Raw genomic sequence first — 4,834 nt, forward strand, 5'->3', positions numbered from 1 at the left:
TGCATCACCCAAAACCCAGTCCACTACAGCCGATCCTCTCGTGGGTTTATCAACAATCTACTGCAAGACACCATCTCGTAGGCTTTCTACAAACTCTTTCTCCTGAGATCCAGACCCAACCTACTTGCATGTTAGAATCTCCCATGACAATCTTCCATTGCCCTTCTGACACACCTTTTCCATTTGCTGTTGTAATATGTTATCTACATCCCAGCTCTGTTTGGAGGTGTCTATATAACAGTCAACAGTGTTTTTGTGACTTTGCCATTTGTTAACTCAACCCACATCACCTCTTTCTAATAATTTAATATTATTCCTTGCCAACAGAGCCACACGACCCCCGCAACTTACCTGACTATTCTTTTGATACAATTGGATATTCATTTCCCATCCTTTAGCCACGACTCCATGATGGCCACAACGTCACACCTGCCAATTTGTAGCTGTTCTACAAGGTTGTCTATTTATTTTGCTGCATGCATTTAAAACAAAACCTTTAGCCCTGTATTTATTGCTACTTTTGACTCTCTGTCCCTGTTACATTGCGACTCATGCCACTGGCTGCAATGTTGCCCCCTCTGCCTGTCCTTCCACACAAACCCCCTACCAGCTGACCCTACTTGTGAGCCAACTGCCTCTCCCTCAGCCTCTTCACTTTGGTTCCCACCCCCTGCAAATCTAGTTCAAACCCTCTTCGAGTTCAGGCGCAACCCGTCCCAGGTCACCCCTTCCCCAGAAAGAGAACCCTGCCCACTGCACCATCCCCTCAACCACACATTTGTCTGCACAATTTTCCTGTTCTAACCTTCCCTTGCTCATGGCACCGGGTGTAATCCAGAGATTACCAACTTGTTGGTCCTGCTCCTCAGCCTCTATCCTAACTCCCTAAAAACTTTGCAGGACCTTTACCCCACTCCTGCCTATGTCATTGGTATAGGTAGACCCCAACTTATGATGTCCTGACAAACAATATTTTAGTTACGATGGTTCTGCTCTCATGTTTTTTATTCAGTGAAATCTCACTTTGTTCAATGTAATTTCACATTTATTTCAGAAAATCTCACGTTTTTTCAGCAAATAGGTTTTTGTCAGCGAGTCTTGTGTATTTTTTTGAATAATTTCAATTTACGGTGCGAGTCCCAAACTGTGCTCCATCGTAAATCAGGTCTACCTATACCAATATGTACTACAACCTCTGGCTGCCTACCCTCCCCATGAAGAATATTTGGCACTCACTCAGAAACACCCTGGACCCGAGCACCTTGAACCTTGAGTCTCTTTTGCATCTGCAGAATCTCCTATTTGTTCCCCTTATGATCAGGCCCTGACTTCACCCTTCCCTCCTGAGGGTCAGAGCCAACCACAGTGGTATTGGTCTGCCTGCTGCTGCCTGACCCAGACAGGTCATCCCCACACACCACCAACCCCCCTTCCCCTACAGCAGCAGTAGCCAAACCGGTATACATATTGTTGAGGGGAATGGCCACAGGGGTGTCCTGCATGTCCCCTTTCCCTCTTCTGACTGTCCACCAGCTACCTTCCTCCAGCCTCCTAGGTGTGATTGCATCCTTGCAACTTGTGCTATCATACACCACTCCTCCACCCCTCCCCATCCCCTCTTCTCAGTTGAGTTCATCAAATTCTAGCTCAAATTCCCAAATACGGTTTGTCAGGAGCTGCGACTGGATGAACTTCACCAGGGATGAAGTCATAAGGGATACGTTTCCCTGATTATCCACATTCCGCAAGAAGAACAGGTCCCTGTCCTGGCTCCCAATCTCACAGTTTATGTAAGAGAAAAGAGATGAAAAAATCTGTCCTTTACATACCTCACCAATATACCACCATCTCTATCCATACAACACCATCTCCACCCATATATCATCTCCACCTATATAACACCATCTCCATCCATATACCACCATCTCCAACTATATACCACCATCTCCATCCATATACCACCATCTCCATCCATATATCACAATGAACACCCAGTTGTGGAGTTCTGGATAATGAGGAGAGTTTTCGTGGAATGCAGAAGGATTTGGACTGCTAAGAAGAGTGAGCTGAAAGTTGGCAGATGGAGATTAATGTACCCCAATCACGGACTGTATAACCCCCTCTCTAGCCCAATCTCTGAATTATTACCCCATCTTTAGCCCAATCCCCGTCTATACAACTCCCTCACTAGCACTATCCCCGACTGTATAACACCCTCTCTGACCCAATACCCGACTGTATAATCCCCTCACTACTCTAATCCCTGACTGTATAATCCTCTCTCTAGCCCAATGCACGAATGGATAACCCACTCTCTAGCCCAATCCCCGACTGAATAACCCCCTCTTTAACCCAATCCACGACTGTATAATGCCCTTTCTACCCCAACCCCTGACTATATAACCCCTCTCTACCCCAATCCCTGACTGTGTAACCCCCTTTCTAATGCAATCCCTGGCTGTATAACCCCCTCTCTACCCCAATCCCTGACTGTATAACCCCCTCTCTACCCCTATCACCGACTATATAACCCCCCTCCCCTGCCTCATCCACGACTGTATAACACCCTCTCTAGCTGAATTTCCAACTGTATAATTCCCTCCCTAGCCCAATCCATGATTCTATACCCCCTCTCTTACCCCATCCCCAACTGTGTAACCCCCCCTCTCTACCCCAATTCCTGAATGTATAATCCTTTCTAGGCCCATCCCTGATGATATAATCCTCTCTCTAACCCATGCAGGACTGTATAACCCCTTCACCAGCCCAATTTCCAACTGTATAATCCCGCTCTAGCCCAACCCCCCACTCTATAACCCCCACCCTAGTCCAATCTCCGACTGTATAACCCTCTCTTAAAACCAATCCCCAACTGTATGACCCACTCTCCAACACAAACCCGGCTGTATAACCGTCTCTCTACCCCAATTCCCCTCCCCATCTCTACCTCAAACCTCGACTGTATAACCCCATCTCTAACCCAGTCCCCGACTGTATAAACCCCTCTATAGCCCTCTCCCAAATGTATAAACCCCTCTCCAACCGAATCCCCGACAGTATAACACCCTCTCTACCCAAATCCCCGACTGTATAACACCTTGTCTAGCCCAATCCCAGACTGTATAACACCCTTTCTAGCCCAATCCCCGACTGTGTAACACCTTGTCTAGCCCAATCCCAGACTGTATAACACCCTTTCTAGCCCAATCCCCGACTGTGTAACACCCTCTCTAGCCCAATCCCCGACTGTATAACACCCTCTCTAGCCCAATCCCAGACTGTATAACACCCTCTCTAGCCCAATCCCCAACTGTATAACACCCTCTCTAGCCCAATCCCCATCTGTATAACACCCTTTCTTAGCCCAATCCCCGACTGGAAAACACCCTCTCTAGCCCAATCCCAGACTGTATAACACCCTCTCTAGCCCAATCCCCGACTGTATAACACCCTCTCTAGCCCAATCCCCGACTGTATAACACCCTCTCTAGCCCAATCCCAGGCTGTATAACACCCCTCTAGCCCTATCCTGAATGTATAATCCCCTCTCCAACCGAATCCCCGACAGTACAACACCCTCTCTAGCCCAATCCCCAACTGTATAACACCCTCTCTAGCCCAATTCCAGACTGTATAACACCCTCTCTAGCCCAATCCCAGACTATATAACACCCTCTCTAGCCCAATCCCAGACTGTATAACACCCTCTCTACCCCAATCCCCGACTGTATAACACCCTCTCTAGCCCAATCCCCGACTGTATAACACCCTCTCTAGCCCAATCCCCGACTGTATAACACCCTCTCTACCCCAATCCCCGACTGTATAACACCCTCTCTAGCCCAATCCCTGACTGTATAACACCCTCTCTAGCCCAATCCCCGACTGTGTAACATCCTCTCTAGCCCAATCCCTGACTGTATAACACCCTCTCTAGCCCAATCACTGACTGTATAACACCCTCTCTAGCCCAATCCCCGACTGTATAACACCCTCTCTAGCCCAATCCCAGGCTGTATAACACCCTCTCTAGCCCTATCCTGAATGTATAATCCCCTCTCCAACCAAATCCCCGACAGTATAATACCCTCTCTACCCCAATCCCCGACTGTATAACACCCTCTCTAGCCCAATCCCCGACTGTATAACACCCTCTCTAGCCCAATCGCAGACTATGTAACTCCTCCTGCCCAATCTCCGAAAGTTTAAACCCTTCGAGCCAGATCACTGGCTGTATAACCCCCTCTCCACTGCAATCCCCAACTGTATAACCCCCCCCACTAGCCCAAACACCAAATGTATAACCCCCTCACTAGCCCAATCCCCGACTGTTTAAACCCCTCTCTAGTCACATCTCTGACTGTATTCCCCCCTCTCAAAACCAATCCCCGACCATATGACCCCCTCTCTAACCCAATCCCCGATTCTATAACCAATCTCTACCCTAATTCCCCTCCCCCTCTTTTCCCCAATCCTCGACTGTATAACCCCCCCCCCTCTAGCCCCATCCCAAATGTATAAACCCCTCTCCAACCCAATCCCCAACTGTATAATGACCTCTCTACCCCAATTCCCGACTGTATAACCCTCTCTCTACCACATTTCCCGACTGTATAACTGTGGTGAATGTCTGCCAAGCTGCCTGTCTCCCCTCTGGCGAGCCTTGCTGTACTAACATTAGCTGCGCATTATCTCTCCTGTTAAGGACACTTCCCTTGGATATAACTGTGTATGCACCTATTGTCTTTCATCATTGTACCATAAGTTTTTGCTAATAAAAGCCATGATTATTGTTTGGCCACGTCGTCTTTGTCTACTTCATCAACTGGCACTT

Source organism: Narcine bancroftii, chromosome 11 (assembly GCF_036971445.1).
Source record: "Narcine bancroftii isolate sNarBan1 chromosome 11, sNarBan1.hap1, whole genome shotgun sequence".
In the NCBI taxonomy this organism is placed as follows: Eukaryota; Metazoa; Chordata; class Chondrichthyes; order Torpediniformes; family Narcinidae; genus Narcine; species Narcine bancroftii.